This window comes from Neofelis nebulosa, chromosome 6 (genome assembly GCF_028018385.1).
Source record: "Neofelis nebulosa isolate mNeoNeb1 chromosome 6, mNeoNeb1.pri, whole genome shotgun sequence".
NCBI lineage: Eukaryota > Metazoa > Chordata > Mammalia > Carnivora > Felidae > Neofelis > Neofelis nebulosa.
The window spans coordinates 85,227,735-85,249,577 of record NC_080787.1 but is presented as its reverse complement, the minus strand read 5'-3'; the positions used below and the strand labels follow the sequence as shown (position 1 = coordinate 85,249,577).

Here is a 21,843-nt window from a genome sequence, read left to right as displayed (position 1 = left end):
AAGCAGTTCATTATAACCTGCCAACAAATTTAGAATAAGAGCCTAAAATCTAACAATGAAAGTGGGAATGAGTTAACACTAAGTAGGAAACCAAAATAAATTAACAGTAAGCTTCTATTTAGTCCTTTTTTGAAAATATAGGGCTAACATGACAGGGACCTGAAGCAAGAGAGTTAAGATGAAAACAGCAATATCACACAGGGAAAAAAATCCACAGTATTTCTCTCCTGCCTGACAGTTTAGTCCCATCATTCATTTCATATCCCCAGGACTCATTAATGAATGAAATAGAGATACCCAAAGGATACAGTAAAATTCTTCAGCAGAAATTAAATAGAGAAAATGACAAGTTATGGAGCCCATGTTCTTTTAAGTGCTGCGTTAGGATTTCTGGTGCTACACTGGACACAGCTGGCCTTGTAATTTCAAAAATCACTTTAAGAAAGTCATAGGTTAAAAATCGAGTTTTGAATTTATGTTTTAATTCTCTCATACCTACCCATTACCAGAAATAATGAAGGGTTAAGTATATCTGATATATTTTCACAAAATCATGAATCAAGGAATTAGATAAGAGAAGTCTGAATTTATACTATAATTGATTCTACTGTCTATCACAGCTTAAAAGAATGTGGCTGTTTCCAAAAGTAGCTAGTATGTAGTTTGTATTTTGAACAGCCTTGGGGAAGGGAAATTAGAATCAACAGAGTCTAAGTAACAGCAATGGCTTGCTCTACCAAAGGCACAGCTCAGGCTGTTGCCTGATGAGCCAGGAAGATACTGTGGTAGTGTCCTAAAGCTGTTATATAACAAATTGCCACAAGCTGGATGGCCGAACACAATAAAAAGGTATTTCATTTCAGTTCTGGAGGCCAGAAGTCTGAAATCGAGACGTCAGCAGGGTTGCTTCCCTCTGGAGGCTCCATGAGCCTCACCTCTAGCTTCTATGCCTCACCATTCCATGCCTCACCTCCAGCTTCTGGTGGCTGGCAGCAATCTCTGGTGTTCTGTGGCTGCTAGACACATCACTCCAATCTCTGCTCCCCTTCCACATAATCTTCTCCGTGTTCTTTTTCTGCCTCTTACAAGGACACTGCCATTGAATTTCGGGTCTACTCTAATCCACTATGATCTCATCTCAATCTTTACCTTAATTATATCTGCAAAGATCTACTTCTGAGATTCTGGATGAACGCACATTTTAGGGGGACACTATTCAACCCACAACTGCTGCTTACCAGAAAGTAAAGACAAGGCCAATCAAAGAAGCTAAAAGTACCAATAGAGACACTATTAACAATTTCAAGTCAGCAAATTAGCATCACCAAAATAGGTAAACACCAGGACTTCCATATCAAACCCCTTCTGTAAGTAGAAGTAGGAGTAGAAATCTAAGTAGAGCTAGAGTTAGAGCTAGAGCTAGGGCTAGGAATAGAGGTAGGTGCAGTACATTAAATAGACCACTGGAACCAGGATGACTTAAATCCTGATGAAATGATGCAGAGACAAAAGACTGAAGGGAAAGATACCATAACCAGTTCAAACTGAACAAGTGCACATATTAGGAAAAAGAGGATTTTTTTCTCAAATTTCTCTGGCATAGCTTCGTCTATTCCTTTATGCAAATAAGAAAATTGATATTAAAATTATAATTTGTTTCATTATTACATAGACATACACCCACTGTTTTCCCAGATATTATTATTTGTTTCGTTTCTAAAACTTTGCATTCCTAAATCTCTCTGTGTGGTATCTTCAGGTTCCACAAATTGATAAGTATAAGCTGCTATTCATAAAAGAAAACTTTGGAAACTTCGCAGATCCAGTTAGAATTTGACTCTAGACTATTATTTTGTGTACTAGCTTGAGACTTCTTTCCACCTGCTTGAGGATGCCATAATTTTATAACCTTAATGTCCTTTAAGAGATGCAGTTATTCAACTAATATTTGTTAAACACTTACTTTCTATGAGACACAGTTCTAGGAAGTAGGGATATATACCAGTGACCAAGATAAATGAATCGTCTGTGCTCAAACTGTTTATTCTAAGTAGAATAAACATGTAAACAACTAAATAAATCTAGATAATGGAAAATGCTATAAGGAAATATGACAGGGTAATGGAAGAGAAACTGTAGTGTGCAAATACCTGGAGAAAAAGCATTACAGACACCGAGCACAAGTGCAAGGTCCTAAAGGGGGAGACAGCTGATGAGCTCTGCATAGCAAATCCCCCACAGAGAAGGCTGAAGGCATGCAGGCAAGCTTGTCACCAAGTTCAGAGAAATCAGTCTATTCAGAAGTGAAAATAAAACTGGTTTCATGGAGAAGCTGGGTTGGCATCATGAACTCCCAAGAGAAAGAAAGAGATGCACTGGTCCACAGGCTCACCGGGGATAGAAGAAATCAAAACTACTAAAACATTAAAATGACTCAAAACTTCAAGTCTAGCAAGTGTTGCTATAGTCTGATACTTGGTTAAAAGACACATAACTCCCTGGGAGAAACTGCTTCTGTGGTTCAGGCCAAGCTTCTATAAGAAAGAATCCCCTATTACAATGGATTAAATTAGAATCTTTCTCAACAACAGCCCAGAGGTGAACATTTCATAAAAAAAAAAAAAAAAAAAATGGAGGAATTCTACCGTCCTGAACATATGCCTTCCATCTTTGAGTGTGAGGTGACAGTTCTGGTTATCACTACTTCCCAGGCAAAAAGAAGTGAGGGGGAAAAAAAGGAATGGAAAGCAACCAGAAAAACAGAAATAGAGCAAATCTCTCTCAATCCCATCTCATCCAAAAAGTAGTCACATGATAAACATCAAGGTGCAAGAGGCTAAGAAATGTAATTTCTTGCTAGGTGGATTTTTGCTAGGATCAAATAGATATTGGAGGGCATTATCAGTTTCTGACACAAATTAGGAAAGAAAATCTGTGAAAGAGGTATGACTACAGAGAACACTAGTAAGTAATGACCACCACGTGCAGGTTAAGTGGATCACTGAGCTATTGCTGGGATGATCTGTAACCCACAGTGAACTGGGAGCAAAGGCCTAATCATATATTGGAAGGAATCCCCAAACCCAAGAGTAGAACTCAGCAGAGCTGTGTTTCTAAGCACTCAAGACATGGATGTTAAGCCAGAGACTAACTGTGGTTATTATTTTTGTTAATTTCTGTGCCCTCCAGACTGAAGAGAATGTTCTGGGGAATATCACTGATATCAACTAAAATTGTCATAACTGTACATATATACAAATACCCCCTGTCTGTGTGAAAATAGTCAGTTCCTGAGTATACATTACTAGTGCTTAGGTATTGGTTTCAGATAGAGAGGGATGTTAAAAAAGCTAAATCTATTGGTTACTAAGCTTTACATAGGGAGAGATCAGACAGCAAAGGATTTAAATAATTGCATTATCAGATACCATATTATAAGTTCTTCTGCTTTCATATTTGAGAGTTTTCACCATATGAGTTTCTTTTCTGGGATGATTTTTATTATATTTTCCATTTTAGTATATTTCTAGTAACTTTTTTTCTAGTCAGTTTCCATTGATCCAAGTAAAATTACCTATTTCCTGTTAATCCATTGCTCTAAACTGTCAAGAAAGGATTTCCCTGAAAATTCTTGTGTTTAGACACATGACTTACAGATTGCCTCAGGATGATCTATACAATATTTTTTTCTTTATAATTGTTATCAAGCATTTATAAAGCAGCCGGTTTATATTATATATTTGTACACATTTTGTGAACCTGTGGCATATTCCTTGAAAAATAGATCTCCCCCTAAGTCATTTGATTTAGTTGAAGAGGTTCAAAATGGTATATAGCCAACAAGTGTCCCTCCCACCTCAGCACCCTAAGGACTGGCTCCAGCAAGAGGCAACACAGGTGAGATGAAGGAATAGAGCCAGTTTACAACCAATTTTGTTTGAGTTATACATAATTATTCCTGGGATATGAGAGTGGTCTCACATAGTGCTTAGGTAGGAATTTAATCTAATTTAATATTAAAATACTAAGAAAATTTAAATGGCTCCCTATGTTAGTTATCAAGGAATGACAATGACCCTGGTGATTGAGATAAGGAGATGCTGAAGGAGGAAGCTCTACCACTGGCTGGGCCAGCCACTCTCTCTCTTCCCCATCCTATACTTGCCTTCTGCAAGTTCCCTGTGAACCCATTGGTTTCCCTGTCAGATAAAGAAGGACTTTCTCACATCCTGATTCAGTCTTGACTAAGGTAAGCCGTACCTAAGTTGCACTACTTAAATAATTTTATATGTACTTAAAACTCTGTACCCCCTATTTATTCCTTTAAAAAGATACAATGAGCACCTGCTATACACCAAGCTCTATTCTAGGCACAAGAAAGGCAGCAATGAGAAGACAGGGAAGGTGTCTTCACTGATAGAATTTCCATTTTATGGTTTTGCTTTCTGAATTATCTTTACTGTAGCCTAAACCTGAAGTGCTAACCCTTGCCTTCCCACATTGATTCCCAAATGTCAGCTGAAATTTTTCCACTTGAGCACAGGAACTCATTTTGATAACAGGACCTATATGTTTGAGCTCCCAACCAAGACCCATACTTCATAGGATAATCCCCTAGCTTTCATATCTACTCTAAGGTTGTACTCTAATAAATCTATTTTCCAATTCTTTCCTACAACTTGAATCCCACCTAACTCATGCCAGTTTCCTGAGTTAAAACCCAGAGACATTTTATTAACTCCAAATGGTCCAAAGTTTGGGACTGGGTGTCCACCAATATTTGGCCCATCTAGTCTTTGAACGTCACATTACCAGGTCCCTATTTTTATACATAAATCACCAGTTGGGACCCACCAATATAGGAGTTGTGAATGCTGACTATTTTCCTGACCATTCCTAGAGACTGTTAAGTCCTCATGGATTCTATGCCTTGCCTATTTGGTTGAACATCTTCCTTTGTTTCCCATATTGGGACAAACAACCCTGTCCCTACCCTAGTTTATGTTGTTAATTCATACATGTCTGTGTTATCAAGAAGAAAATTGTGGACACAACTATAGCGACAGAAACCCCTGCACCTGTCTCCCAATCCCTTCAAGGATATAGATTATGCACTATTTGTAAATTGTCATCCCAGGTTTATTACCACACAATGGAATGGAAATCTTTCCAGTTGTGACTGATGTAAACACCATAAGTTTCTCTGGAGCGTAGCTCTGTTATAATAGCAATCATTCTGGAAACACCATACTCAAAATTAACGTGCTGCTACATTGGTCTAAAGGCCACTAAAAGTAGCATTTGGTCATGAGCTAGTATTTTATTCAAATCCAACATGTTAGAAAAACACCACACATCAAAAAAATTAACCTTAAAGCAAAATATTTTAATTTAATTATATTATCCTTTGCTCTGTGTTTTTATCTATAAGCACATTGCTAACTGGTGCCATAACTTATTTCAGCTCTTTCCTTAGTAAAGTGTAACATATCCATCATGCTGAAACACTTAAGTTACAGGCAGTTTACTCACATTAGATCTCATTAGCAATTACACTAGTGTTCAAAATACATTACCTCATTTGTCTCATAGCCCATATAGTTTTTTACATAATGAATTATACCAATTAGTCCCACATGACAGAAGGAAATCTTAAATAACACTGTCCTTACTTTAAGACAAGCTTGACTAAAGTGCAATGAAAGAAACTATAAAATTAATTTGTTTTGTAAAATGGATAGCAAAAAGAATTAGATAACCAAACTTCAAGCTAAATGTTTGGTAGGGGTTAGGCATCAGAGAGAGAGAGAGAGAGAGAGAGAGAAAGGTAGCAAAAGAAAAGACAATGCCTCACTCAGTTAGTTTTTTGCAAGACATAAATTCATTATTTGCATAGCTAAGAGCCATGTTTAAATGTCCAAACTAACTTGCTTATAGACTTTTCAATTGAGACTATTATTGTCCTATGGGAAAAAAAAAAACTTGCTGATTGTAATCAGCCAAGAAATTTACAGCTATTGCACCAATCAATAGCTAGAGATTTTTGGAAGCACAAAGTTAGCTTTCTATCCACATGTTCATTTTACCAATACAAGTTGTTTCTTATTGTCTCTGATACTTCCTTCAAATGACTCTTTTCAACATCAAATTCAATTTCCTTTCCACTGTTAGTATCTCTTTCTTCAAACTTCAGACAGAATCATAAAACACACAGAGTTGATAGGTTTTACCTAAACAAGAGTGCATCTTAACCTGAGAAAGCAGATCCCAGCATGCCATCTACGCACCCCCTGACCCTATAAGGAGACTGTGACTTGTTAGTCATCAGCATGGTAATTATCTGTTTTCTTTGTAGATCATAATTGCTTTCCTCACTGTTCGATCAAGGACTGTCATGCAATGAAATGACTGTGGACTGGTTAACTAGTTGGAAGTGCCCCCAGTCTTCCATTTATGGACATAATAAATTGTATCACCCAAGGAGTCAATAGAAGATACAAATCTGGGAGCAAATCGGTTCCTAAAAATATGCCCAGGAACCTAGAGGCAAAATTTGACCCAATCATTCTTCTTTAATCAAGGTGACTCTTAATACACTATGCCTACTGAAGGGGGGAGTGAAATAAGGATTCTGGGTCAATAGGGAAACAGGTTTTCAGAGAAATCTCACACTATAAAATGAATTTTCCTTCTCCTTCTAAACCAAGTATCCTCTTCAAAGGATGTGTACATTAGAGAAAATAAATCACCAAGACAGTAGAATTAGAGTCTTTTGAACACGCCTGATTGGAAAGCTCATTTTCCTCTTCCTACCATCTCTCCTGCTTTTACAAAAATATTTCACACACAAAATGTTATCTACTAGACTTCACTACCGCATGTGCCTTATGTTCAAATTACATCTTTTAAACTGGCACAGTTTTTTTTTTAATTAGGCTTTTGAAAATGCTTATTGCTGGCAGTTTGGAAAACATTGACTCTGATATTTGTCATTCAGAGTTGAACTCAGAGAGTCAAGAACTTTCCAAGTTAACTTTTCTTTTTCTCAACTCCCACAGTTCCACAAAAGTTCTCATTATACCTGGTGGGCAACTCAGGGATCTTGTGCAGCTGAGTTAGGACAAAATAGAAATGCTAATTCAGAATTTGCATCCTTAAGAGACCTTCAATATTGCCTTAAAAGCTCAAAAATGACCCAATTTTACCAAATGAAAAATGCAGTATGTCCTCTACACAGGTGGTTGGAAACTCATTTCAAATTTGTCTTTATTAATGAACTCCTGATATTTAGCTCTTTGCTAGTCACATTTGGAAATCCCTAAAATTACGTGAAATAGATCTTTTCTAGAAGACTTTGCAGTCTATATAGGGAAGCAACTTATGCATGCAAAACAAATTAAAAATTATATCAGAAATTATAACCTAAGGTGACAATTGACACTAATAAGAAAAGATTAAATTGAGACAAAGAAGATGGGAAAATGGCACTGATTATCCTTAACATGGGAAATGCCGGAAAGGATTTGGCTATTTGGATATGGTTCAGGGATCCCATATGTTCTCTCAAGAGAATTTTTAACTTTGCCTAATTGATCTCCAAGCAGAATTCAGTCCTTCTCATGTTTAAGAGCATCCCTGGCACAAAGAGGCCTGTGGCTCCCATCTGCCCTCAATAAGCAACTCACACTATGTGGCCCAGAGTCTTTGCACAATGAGGCTCTTCTGAAGAAGCAGGCAGAGTATGCTTTCTGCTAGCCAGAATCTAATGGTCATTAGAAAGAGTGAATCAGAATTATTACTCTCAAACTTTATTTATTTATTTTGAGAGAGACAGAGACAGTGTGAGTGGCAGAGGGGCAGAGAGAGAGAGAGAGGATCTCAAGCAAGTTCCATACTGTCAGCACAGAGCCTGATGCAAGGCTTGAACTCACAAAACCATGGGATCATGACCTGAGCGAAAACCAAGAGTTAGACACTTAACCAACTGAGCCACCCAAGTGCCCCTCAAACTTTTTCTAATATTTATCCCATTAATTTTTTTAATTATAATGTCCCATTGGCTTTTTTGCTTTCTCTGATAGCAATCAAAAGCAAAATAATGCAGACAAGTCCCCAGTGATTGCTCAAATATGTGATATGCCTATGTGGTATCTCAGCATTACCTTGTACACTTAGGACAAGTCAGAGAATTCATTTCAAGTCCTGTGATTTATTAAGATGTTAACAGTGTAAGTACCCTCTCCTTTCATTTCCAAGACCAGTGGATTTGCAGTGATAGATCTATGTTATTTGGGTTTCATTATCATGAATCTAGGTCTCCACAATGACATATATAGCCTATATCCAGGGGAAGGCTGTACCTCTAACCTAACCTAGACAAGAATAACAGCAATAATAATATTGGGCATTTATTGCATAATTCTTATGTGTTAATTTCTGCACCATGAAATTTATATGTAATTGTTCATTTAATCTTCAAAATCATGCTGTAAACTCACTCTTCTACCTCTATTTTATGGATAGGAACCAAGGCTCGTAGAGTTTAAATGACTTACTCAAGGCCACTTAAAGTAGTTGCACGAGAGATTTCTAATTCATTTCTGGTGCTGGGGCTGGCATCACTGTCGTTCATTGTTGGAGGATGAAAACCAAGTTTTGCTTCTTTTTCTCACAAAAGGGTGCCTGTCCATTTTTTGTCTGTCAGAGAGTCCCATAAGACACTTTAAAGGAGAATGTTGCTTCTGCTCCATAAACTCTGAAGACTATGGAAAGTCCTCCTTCAGAATCATAAAATCTTAAAGTTGAAAGAAACCTTAAATATTAACTAGACCCAAAGTCAAAGCTTTTAAAAATGTCCTTAACATCAAGCAATTCCTTATCAGCAGAACAGAATTAGAAGTGATAAACCTAATTTTAAGTCTAGGTGGTGATTCTTTTCATGTTAACCTCACATAGCTGCCATGTGACTTTAAACAATTGTCTTCCTCAATTACTTAGAATAGTATAGATGTTACAAAGATGTACCAAATAAATTCCAAAATTCCTGAGGCTCAACATATTCATCATTAATGTTAGTCTAGGGTGGGCATATCTGGATAGCAAGTGGCTTTTCTCCACAGGGTGACTGAGGAAACAAGGCTTCTTTGGATCTCATGGTTTCACCTTCCTCTGAGATCTCAGCATCCTCTGCTTCTAGCCAGTGGAAGGGGAAATGAGGTGGACAAGACATTCTAGTGTATTCAAGTACAAGTGACATCTATTCTTTCTCACATTCCGTTGTTAAAAACTGGTAACATGGCTGCACCTGGATGCAAAAGTATGGGAAATGTATTCCCTGTTGGGTATATGCTTCCAAGCAAAAACACCACTCACTGGAAGGGAGATCATACATTTTTTGGTGGACAGTTCACCATCTTTGCCACATGCCTCCTAAACAGTAAGTTCCAGTTTCAAACATCCACTGGTGAGTTGAAGTTGGAAGACTGTCCTAAACTTCAAAACTTGAGTTTAGTGGACTATACTATTTTCCTGACACTTTGCTTCCTACCTTAAAAGAATCATACATCCATGCCCATTGTCATGAGTCTGTATGAACTATTTCCCATTATAGGCAAAGAAAACATCCCCACCCATTGATGTTCAGCATGGTGAAATGATTTGCTTTGGCCAATGAATGAAGATGAAAGTGATAGGTGCCAGTTCTATGATAAGGCCTTAAGAAAATTTATTTGTCTGTTCATCTCCTTGTTTCCCTGCCACCCCAGGTGAGAACATGCCACAAGTTGTCACTCTTTCCAGAACAAGGAGTTATGTGGAACAAACCTGAATCCAACCTACAATCTAAAACCAAGCCCAGCTGATTTCAGCCAAACCCTACAAAATCTGTAAAATAAATAAATATGTATGTATGTATGTATGTATGTATGTTAAAAAATAAAAGTGACTATTTGTTTTGTAAACCATGAAGGTTTGTAGCTTTGTTTGTTATGCAGCATTACCCCGGAAATAGTTGACTAACACAATAAGATTTGATCATTCTATAAGTAATTAACGATTGGCCTTCTAGGAAGCACTCTGTGGGCAGTGATAAGCTTGGATCTTAAAGAAACCAAAGATTTGACCCCCCAAAAAAGTGTTTTCCATTGATGTGCCTAGAAGACTTTCATTTTTCCTAAGAATTCCAGAAAAAGTACTTTATTTAATCTTTAATCATCAGGGGAGAGTAGTTCCTCTTCAGGAATAAGCCCAAGAATCCATACAGAAGAGGTAGATACATCAATATCAGTACCCACTTTTTAGGCCAAGGTGCCACTACAGACATTCCTCAAGCCAGTGGGGTACAACTATGAAGAAATAAAACTTCCGAGACTTAGTGTTCCTATCAAAATCCCTAGCCTCTTGAGCCATGTGTACATAAGCTATAACAATATAGAATTTTTGCTTTCATTTCTCACAGAAACATTTTCACATACATAAAGATTAGGTCTGTAGCCATGTGTTTACCTAATCCAACTGATTCAAAGAATAATAAAACATCTTTTGTCTCCCCAAAAGCTGAATTGTTACATCCCAGGATGGGCTCTAGGTTATAGCTGAAGATGACAAGGGGACTGGAGCACTATCTTCCTAGGTATTTGGGTGTCAAAAGAGATGAAAGTAGAACTTGACAACTTTGGGTGGTAGAAATGTGGGGCTATCTGGCTCCTGGAGAGCTTTTATAAGCATAACAAAATATTAGAGTGAGGACTCAGGCCCATTTCATGTCCAAGGACTTCATTCTAGGAGGAGAAGTCACAGCTGCCTCTTTACCCTTCAATCTTCATTTAAGGAGGGTACGGCACTCACATAGGACATGTGACTTGGTTTTCATCATTGTGCCCCAGGGATAAGACCTGATGCAAGACAGGCTGACACACGTATTACTCACTGTGAAGTAATTCATAAGAAATCTTTCTCTGATCCCTAGAATTTCATATGCACATTCAGGATAAAATTAATAAAGATGGATATTAAAAACCAAACACTAAACTAAAGAAAGTGAAAAATGACCTTTGCCTCTTTTATAATTTTTAATTACTTTAAAGTCATCTGATTTTGGCCTTATTTTCAGGGTAACTAATACTAAGTATGTGCCCTATTTTGGTCTGAAGAGTCCTGAATAGGAGACAAGTATAGAATGGACATGAACTGAATCTCATATCTCAACAGCCAGCAAGGAACTAAAGCATCCTGCTAGCAACCACTGTATGAGCTTATAAGCAGATCCTTCAGCCATGGTCAGCACATCAGATGACTGCTCCCTGACCCCCACCAACAAGTTAAATCTTAAGAGAGATCCTGAGCTAGAACTACCCAGCTAAGCCACTCTAGGACACCTACACCTCTTGTGTGAAATAATACACACTTACTGTTTTTAACTGCCAGGTTTTGGGGTAGCTGACTAGATAACTAGTACACACATGTAAAACGTTTTTGTGGAGTATAGTCAGACCTCAATAAACATTAACTTTCTACTAATCAATAATACTATGTTACTTATCTCCTAATCAGGATAATTTTTCCCCTGCACCCTCTCCCTTAGCCCCCACATACCATTTTAGAAGTCCTTAAAAGCAAAGAGAGAGTATATTAGAGGCAATATTTTAAAAGGTAATGACCCAGAATATTCCAAACTAACAAAAGAGACCACACCATAGATCCAAGAAGCCCAAGATATTCCAGCAAGCTAAATAAAAATGGTATTCATATCTATACATATCACAGCAAGACTACAGAAGGCTGAAGTGAAATAAAAAGTCTCAAAAGCATCCAGAGAATAAAAAAACATCTTCTAAAATGTGATCGCTTAACTGCTGACTTGTTCTGAAGCAACAATGTAAACCATAAGAGAACGGAATGATATCTGTAATCTGTCCACCGAGAATTCTATACCAATTGAAAATATCTTTCAAGAATGCAAGCAAAATTAAAGACATTTGCAGACAAACAAAATCCTGAGAGAGAAAACTACTAGCACATTTAAACTAAAGGAAATTCTAGGGGTGCCTAGATGGCTCAAGTCAGTTAAGTGACCGACCCTTGATATCTGCTCAGGTCATGATCTCACAGTTCCTGAGATCAAGCCCTGCATAGGGCTCACACAGGACATGGAGCCTGCTTGGGATTCTCTCTCTCCCTCTTCCCCTCCCCTGCTAGCACTCTCTCTCTCCTAAATAAACAAATAAATAAATAAATAGGAATTCTAATGGGTATACTTCAAGTACAAGGAAATCTGGCTTAGATGTGGGTTCTGAGAAACAAGGACTGAAAAGAAAACAAAAAGCTGTAGTATTTAGAAAACCTTTAAAAATAACTAAATAAATGTCTTCTGTGGATAAAAGAGAATTAAAATACACAACAGTTATATAGAAGTTGGGAGGGAATAAACAAAATTAAAGTAGTCTAAGTTGTTGTGTTTTATCCACAATTGCATTTAGACATTAGAAAGTTAAGAAGGGATATCATAATTTCCAGAGTAATCACTCAAAAAAGAAAAGTGCATACATTTTGAAATATTATGGGTAGAAGTAGAAATATAAAGAATCACTTCAAAAGAAAGCCAGAAAGCAGACAAAACATTCAATAAGTATGATAAATGGAGAGCACAAAATAAAATGTTGGATTTCAACCTTATATATAGGCAATTATATGAAATACAAATGCATTAACTGTTCTAGTTAAGAGGCTGATTTTCACACTGGGGAAAAATACTGCAATCTAATTATATGCCCTTTATAAAAGACAAATCTAAGACGTAAAATCTATAAAATGTGAAAATAAAAAGATGAAAAATATAGAACACAAACGCCATTCAAAAAGAAAACTTGTATAGCTATATAAATATTTTAAAATGGACATTAAGGCAAAAGACTGTTAGAAATAGAAAGGCCCAATGTATATAGGTAAAAAGAATTGTATTCATCTTGAAGATACAATAATTTTTACTTTGTGGGCACCTAATACCATATTTACCAAAATGTATAAAGCTAAAGAAAAAATCTCAAATAAAAAAAGGCAAATACACATTCATGATGGTTGATTTTAACATTTTTATCAATGACTGATAAAATAGGGGAAAAACCTTTAATGGGTATATTTAGAACATTGCACCTAACAACTGCATTATGCACATCTTTTTTAAGCACACATGGAACATTTACAAAACTTGAGCAAAAACTGGGTCATAGGGTTAAGTCCCAACAGCTTTCAAAGGATTATAGTAACACATAGTATGTTCTCTGGTCAAAGTGGAATTACTCTAGAATAAAAGACAACGACCTTAAATGTGAAAATATACGGAAATAAATAAACTTCTAACTGTCCCATAAGTCAAAGAAGAAATCATGACAGAATTTAGGAAGTATTCTAAGCTGAATGATAATGTATTACAACTTAAACTTGAGGATTTAGAAGAAAAAAATGTTGATTACATGTGTTTATTAATTTTTAAAATGTCTCAAAATTAATATAGTAAACATCCATACAAAAAGTTAAAAGAAATCCAAAAGTAGAATGAAGGAGATAAAGAAATAAAGATAAGATAAAAATTAATAGAATAGGCAAACAAACATGTAATAGATAAGATAAAGAAATCTAAGTTAGTTCTTTGAAAACATTAAAGAAAGCACAAATAACCATTACCAGGAAAGAAAAAGGAGACACCACTTTATATCCTGCAAATTTCTTTTTTTTTCTTTTTTTGTGACAGATCAGTGCTTACTTTTATTTTTTTTCTTGACTTACACATTTTATTTATTTTATTTTTTAATTAAATATACCTTATTGCAAATTTATTTTTAAAAGAAGCTATTGTAAACAGTTGTAAGTCAATAGATTTGAAAATCAAGTGCTCGCTTTGGCAGCACATATACTAAAATTGGAACGATACAGAGAAGATCCGCATGGCCCCTGCGCAAGGATGACACGCAAAAAAAAAAAGAAAGAAAAAAAATCAAGGTGAAATGGATAATTATACAGAAAAAATAATTTTGCAAAATAGACTTAAAAAATAGAAAATATCAATAGTTATATAATTATTAAAGACATTGAATCAGTACTCAAAAATCTTTCCACAAAGAAAATTTTAAGCTATGATTACTTCTCTGGCAATTTCTATCAGACATTCAAACAGCAATAATTCCAATGCGGCCCAAATTCATCTAGAAAATAGGAGGTGGAGAATGAAACACTTTGCCAACCTCATTAGGTTAGTATAATCTTGATAACAAAGACTGCACAGAATAGGAGAAAAATATTTACAAGCCAAACTCCCTCATGAACATAAATCCAAACACACTAAATACAATAGTAGCAAATAAAACCCAGCCTATATAACACAGATAAAATAGATTAATGCATTGTGAGTGGGCCAGATTTATTCAAAGAATTTAAGTTTGATTTAACATTTGAAAACCAATCAAAGTAATTTACCACATTAACAGATGCATCTCAATAGATGCAGTAAACAACTGAAAAATAAAAATTTTTTAACATTTGCAACTAAATATTTAAAAATGGTGACTAGGAATCAGTCTTTGAGAAAAAAAAATAGATATAACTTTATCAAGAGATATTAAAGAAGATCTAAATATATCAGGAAATAAATCATCTTTAGGGGTTGGAAAAAATCAGTATTATAAAAATGTGCATTGTCCCCACATTGATCTTTAGATTCAGTGTGATGGCAATTAAAATTTCAGCTATTTTAAAAAAAATTAATTTCAATATAGTTGGCACAGAATGTTACGTTAGTTTCAGGTATAAAACATAGTGATTCCACTTCTCTATGCATTATGCTATGCTCACCACAAGTGTGTACCTACCCTCTGTCACCATACAACACTATTACAATATCATTGAAATTTCAGCCATTTTTAAAGTTTTCTTTGCCAAAAAAGAAGAAATGACTATTAAATTTATATTCCAAAAAGAGTCAAGAGGAGTCAAGACAACAATTGAATAAGAAAAACAAATTTGGAAAACTTACCCAACTAAATATCAAGATTCATTATAAACATAGTGTAACATTGACGCAAATAGAGAAAAACAGGTAAATGAAACAAGATAAGAAGCCCAGAAACACATGTATGGACACTTGCTTCATAAGAGGAATATTAGTGGTAAGGAGTGTGGAAGAGGAAACTTTTAAACAAATAGCAATGAAACAATGTGATGTCTGTATGGGAAAAAAATTAAATTAGACCATGAAGTCAGGCCAAACACACAAATTAATTCCAGGTGGATTAGGGTTCTAAACATTAAATAAAAGACTACTAAGATTTTATATGATAATAGAGGAGACTATCTACTTATCTTCACAGTACGGAAAAATTACCTAAGCAAGTCACAAAACGCACTACTATGAAAGACAAGACTGACAAAGTTACTACATTAAACTAAGAACTTCTGTTCATCTGAAGATATCACAAAGCGAGAGAATAGGTAATAAAGAGTGGAAGAAAACACTCACGTCAAGAGTCATATTCTAAGTACTCACACACACAATTTTGAAATGGGCAAAAGACTAAAAAAAAAAGGAGATCTAAATGGCTAATAAACATAAAAAAGAACTTGACCTCACTGGTAGCCTGGGAAACACAAGCTAAAACAACAGTGAACTAATACTATATGCCCACAGATTCTTAGGTATTTACTCTAGAGAAACTCTGGCTCATGTTCAAAAATGTTCATAAAAACATTATTCTCAGGAACACCAAATTTAAAATACCTATATATGCACTAGCAATAGAATGGATAAATAATTATGGCACACTGGAATGCAGTATTAGGAACTACCTGAAAGCAGTAAAAATAAATAAAACTAAGGCTACACACAACATGGATAGATCTCATAAATATAAAATTGAGTAAAGAGGAAGACACAGTAGGATTCAGATTCACTTATTTAATCTAATAAAGTTAAAAATACATAAAAGCAAACTATATCTACTTTAAGTAAAGCATGAACATACTTTCACTTAGCTTCATTTATACATACATATGTGATAAAAATATGAAGAAAAACACAGAAATAATTATCATATAACTCAGAGTGAGTAGTCATTACCTTCAGGGAAAAAAAGTCCTTTTTTTTAATATTTATTTTTGAGAGACAGAGAGAGAGGTAGAATGAGCAGAGAGGGGCAGAGAGAGAGAGAGAGAGAGAATCTGAAGCAGGCTCCAGGCTCTGAGCTGTCAGCACAGAACCTGACATGGGGCTCTACTCACCAACCACCAGACCATGACCTAAGCGAAAGTTGGATGCTCAACCAGGGACCCCAGGAAAAAAATAGTTCTTAATAATAATGAAGAATAGGGGATATTTTTGGTCTTGGTAGTGTTATATTTCTTGACCTTGGCCATGGAAACATGCATGTTCACGTTCTATTATTTATTAAACCATTAATCTATGGTTCACACATTAGTCTGTATATTTACTTCACAAGAAAATGTTTTTAAAACTTATATGGAAAATAAGCACACTGTTCTGTGCTTATTTGTTTTTTTCCCCCCAGCATGTCAATCGTAAAAGCTATTCTATTATCTTTAAAATTTCCATATGGGATGGTGTCTATGTAATCTATAACATGCCAGTGGATTTCTTACAGAGACAAGAAAAGAGATTAAAGTAATGATTGTATCAACAGATTCATCCAGGCATTAAAATGTATTTGTAAAACCTCATATACTCTTTGGATAAGTAATCATGATTTTGCAGCATTTTAAGTTTCCTCTGAGGTAATTCAGTGATGTGGAACCGAATCATTAGCCAGTTCTTCAATGTGTAACTTCTCTTACCTGTGAAGAGAGGCAGAAAATGAAGTGTTTGGAGTAGAACAGAAAATTCTCGTTAGCTGAATGTTGAGAGAATGACACAAGTGGCTATTTCTGAGATTCAAATATCTCTTAAAGAAGTCTCGAGGGATGTGGCAGTCCCTACTTCTCGCAAGGTTGATGACTATTACCTGGAGATCTTTAATAAGCACAGCTGGTGAGCAATGGGACATAGAAGTGTAAAGAGGCACAGAGATAATTACAAGAACAGATATACTTAGGGACATTCCTCTCCTGCCCGTTTAAAACCGTCTTTTCATCACACTTGTAACTACCTTTTCTGTTAGCACATCCTGACCTCTCACTAAATACTGACCTCTCTTTCACCTGTCCTTCCAGCAGTCAAGATGATGATGAAGAGCTGAAGAAGAGAGGGATGTCAAGTGGCATCAACCAAAGATTTCTGATTCCAGCAAAGATAGAGTAACAGGGACCACAATTACCCTGTTCAACAACGGGAAAACAGGACAAAATGTGTGAAACAATGGTTTCACACAGCAGTCTACAGGGAGTGGAAGACCGTGATCCCTGAGAGAAATGAAACCAATAAGGCGAGCCCTGCCATGTCCCCAGCTTACCACCTAGAAAGTGTCCAGGCCACAGCGCAGAGTGGAGGGATACAGGGTTCAGCTGTCACATGAATTGTAGAGACAGATTACAGCCAAGGCAGCGGGCATTGCCGGGCAAAGTAAGAGGGAGGAGGAAGCTGGACAAAGACAAAGCTTTGCAAATCTGCAGAAGGGTTACTCTAAGACTTTGGTTGAACACTGTTTTGTATGTGTATGAGAAAACGTATTGAAGCCAGGAAGGATACACCAATATGTAGAACTTACACAAGGTTAGGAATAGTTTTTGTTCTCACCTGCCGGAGTGATAAGACATGGGGTATTGGGTAGAACACTTCAAAAGTATTACCTTAGTAATGGAGCTAAATTAGCACCAGACCCAAGGCTGCTCAGGATCTGCCCTATAATACCTTAAAGGGAAGCCTCAAAATGATCCAACTGAGTCCATGCAAATTATCTGCACACCAGAACAAACACCATCACTATTTAGAGGAATTAATAAAATCCACCAGCCAATAGTGTAGAATTCACAACGTATGTCATCCAATCAAAATTCTCATTGTCTGGCATCCAAAGAATAGCAGTACTCTTTGAATATTCCCATACATGCAAAGAAGCAGGAAAGATCTGATCCATTACCAGAAATCAACCAATAAAAAAGACACAGAAATCAAAGATATGATAAAACCAGCAGACATTGATGTCAAATTACTGCTATAAGTACACTCCAAATGTTAGAGAAGATAGAATAAAACATAAATATGATGAGGAGAGAAATAAAAGATATTTTTAAAAGACACAAGTGAAATTTCTAAAGATGTAAAATGCAGTATCAGACATGAAAAATACACTGGATAGAGTTGCTGAAAGATCAGATACTGCAGTAGAAAAGATCAATGAACTTGAAAGCATAGTGATGGCAACTCTTCCAAAATGAAGCTATAAAAAGGAAAAAAAAATACTTAAAAACTGAACACAGTATCAGGGACCTATGGGACAAACATCAAGCAGTCTAACATCTGAAATGGAAGTCACAGGAGGCAGATAATATTTGAAGAAATAATAGCTGAAAAATTCTCAAATTTATGAAATTTCTAAATCTATTCATCTGAGAATCTTAAGCCACAAGCAAAGTCAGTCTAATGATTTAAATGGAAAACCAAAGAAAGGTGAACATTTATATAACACAGGGACTAAGAAATATTCAAAGTCACATATAAGTAAGGAAAAAAATAAGATTTGCCTCAGTATATTACAAAATAATACAACAATGTTTACATGGTAAAATATCCCCCCTAAAACAATGAGATTAATAAATTGCAGAGAATAGTTCTACTCATTGTGAGAGAAAATATCCTTAATGAAATGTCTTCACTAGTGTTTTTTAAATATTTTTTTAATGTTTATTTATTTTAGAGAGAGAGAGAGAGAGAGAGAGACAGAGCATGAGCAGGGGAGGGGCAGAGGGAAAGGGAGACACAGAATCTGAAGCAGACTCCAGGCTCTGAGCTGTCAGCACAGAGCCCAATGCGAGGCTCAAACCAATGGCTGAATGCAAGTGTGTGGACATAAATACTGCAGCTTCCTTGATCCCTGTGGGAGCCAACTCTGAATTGTGATCTGCTCTGTGTCCAGAGTCCCCTATTAGAGTCCCACTATTATAGGGAATATTCAGCCTATTCCCTCACACATCCCCAGTCTTCTTAACACACAAGCAAAACCATTTCTGGAAGCCCAGATACAGTCCATCGGCAAAGACAGACATGCTTTGGTTGTCGGGATTAAAAGCATACTCAAAGCCAGGGTCTACAAAAATAGGAAAGACACTGCGGGTATGCTGGTGGGGCACCAATGTTTTCTACTAAAGTTCTTTTTTTTTAATTTTTTTAATGTCTATTTATTTTTGAGAGAGAGAGAATGCAAGCAGGGGAGGGGAACAGAGAGAGGGAGATACAGAATCTGAAGCAGGCTCCAGGATCTGAGCTGTCAGCATAGAGTCTGACTCAGGGCTCAAACCCACGAACCATGAGATCATAACTTGAGCTGAAGTCGGAGGCTTAGCCGACTGAGCCACCCCGGCACCCCTCTGCTAAAGTGTTCTTTAAGCAAAACGAAAATGAAAAGATTCTCAGGAAAAAAAAGCAACTCACAAAAACAAATGGAAATAATCAATGAGCCTAACAAAATATGTTGATCCTCAGGAGTATTCAAATAAGTATAATTTAAAAAATAAGGAAATAACATGCTGATCCAACAGGAAAATTTTAAGACTGGTTATATTCTTATCAAATGGGAGAAGAGATATTCTTATTGAATGCTGGTAGTACTAGAATATGAGTTGAAGTAAACTTAGAGCAGGTAATCTAGAAACACTTCTTAAATTACACACTCCATCAAACCAGCAGTCCCACTTTTCAGATCTTGTCCAAAGGAAGTAATTGTACATGTGGTTAAAGATATGTGCTCAAAAAGAATATTATTTATAATAGGAAAAAGAGGAGAAGAACCTGAATTTCTCAATTTAGAAATTTCTTTTTAAAAATTAAAATCCATCTATATAAAAAAATTAATGCAACTATTAAAATGATGGTATCAATTTGGATTTGTTTTTAGAAAATGGCATTAACTAATCCTACCATATACATACACACATACACATACACATATATACACATTCACCCTGAGTTTCTTCTAGAATTATTTCTGGCCCAACTATATTGTGTCTACTCCATAACCATATTCTCAGTAGTTCCCAAAGTGACTCTGTATCTTTGAAGGAAATTGGCCATTTATTTAATTATAAGACAATTTGAAAAACATCCAAAATGATGTGATACAGAAATGTGCTTATAATTAAATTAATTAAAATTATTATTGTGTTAGGAAATTCAGAACGTCTTTGAAGAAATGGTGATTCAGCAGAAATATTTCTTGGTAATCCCAAATTTCTTCTGCTCTGTTTTAAGTCAAAGTTCTCCAGCAGTTCTCTCATTTTTTTCTCCTGATTTTGATTGATTCTTTGGGCTCACAGCCACTGAACAGACAGCACACAACAGCAGAAAGCTAAGTGCTATGCTAACAGACAAGCTCACTGCTTGCTGAGACAGTCTGGGGCCTCCTTCCAATCCTGTGGACTGGGGTATTGTGAAAACACCCCAGCAGAAGTGCACATTACACCATTTCTTCCCTAAAATGATCATCCGGCAGCTGCTTCAGTCACAGCTCTTATGATCTCCTATCAACACCCAAAATCCTTAGTTTAGCAAAGTCCTTTCTAAAGTGAAACACAGGATGTACTGAGCATGCGTGGACATAGTTGGCATCTGACTTTCCTGGACCTACAATATAGTCCAAAGTATATGAATTCTTAGAGCAAGAGTGTCCCTGTTGATTTGTTTTGGATTTATAATTACCTAACATCATCAGGCATTTATATAAACTACTATCAAGTCAAACCTAGCCATGTATTTCATGAAACTGGTTTAAGATATTTATCTCCTATGATATCAATATCACTTTAATTCTTAATTCTATAGGCCAACACATTCACTATTCAGCTATTCGTAATCCTAAATTTCATAAGCAAGCACTCTTTGTTTTCCTCTTAGTACGTATAAAATGGGATGGGATGGGATGGGATAGGATGGGATGGGATGGGATGGGATGGGATGGGATGGGATGGGATGGGATGGGATGGGATGGGATGGGATGGGATGGTACAGTGTGGTGTGGTGTGTTATATTAAATATTGAGACAGGAAAAATTCAGGGACAGGTCTCAGTGGCAAAAGATATTGAAAAAGAGAAAGAAAGGTATACAGAGGTTTTGAAATGCTGGTAGAAAGGAGGGATTCCAAGTTACACATTTGGTCTTTGGAGTACTTGTCATGGGCTCTTAAATCCATATGTATTATTTGTTGGATCTTATAAAAACAATGACTTCTCCTTCCGAAGGAAGGAAGGAAGGAAGGAAGGAAGGAAGGAAGGAAGGAAAAGGGAGAAAGGAAGGAAGGAAGGAAGGAAGGAAGGAAGGAAGGAAGGAAGGAAGGAAGGAAGGAAAAGGGAGGAAGGAAGGAAGGAAGGAAGGAAGGAAGGAAGGAAGGAAGGAAGGAAGGAAGGAAGGAAGGAAGGAAAAGGAAGGAAGGAAGGAAGGAAGGAAGGAAGGAAGGAAGGAAGGAAGGAAGGAAGGAAGGAAGGAAAGAAAGAGGAAGGGAAAGGGAGGAGAGGGGAGAGGAGTGGAGGGGAGGAGAGGAGAGGAGCAGAGGAAAAGAAAAGAAAAGAGGAAAAGAAAAGAGAAAAGAAAAGGAAAGGAAAGGAGAAAAGAAAAGGGGCGCTTGGGTGGCTCAGTCAGTTGAGTGTCTGACTTCGGCCCAAGTCATGACCTCATGGTCCCTGAGTTCGAGCCC

At 36.4% G+C, this 21,843-nt stretch overlaps 1 non-coding gene across 1 annotated transcript; it reads left to right on the top strand.

The window, feature by feature from the left end:
- Positions 1 to 13,885: 13,885 nt before the first annotated feature.
- Positions 13,886 to 13,993, top strand: LOC131515670 (U6 spliceosomal RNA). Its single transcript, XR_009263706.1, has one exon. It is a non-coding gene; the product is annotated as a U6 spliceosomal RNA (small nuclear RNA).
- The last annotated feature ends 7,850 nt before the right edge of the window (positions 13,994 to 21,843 follow it).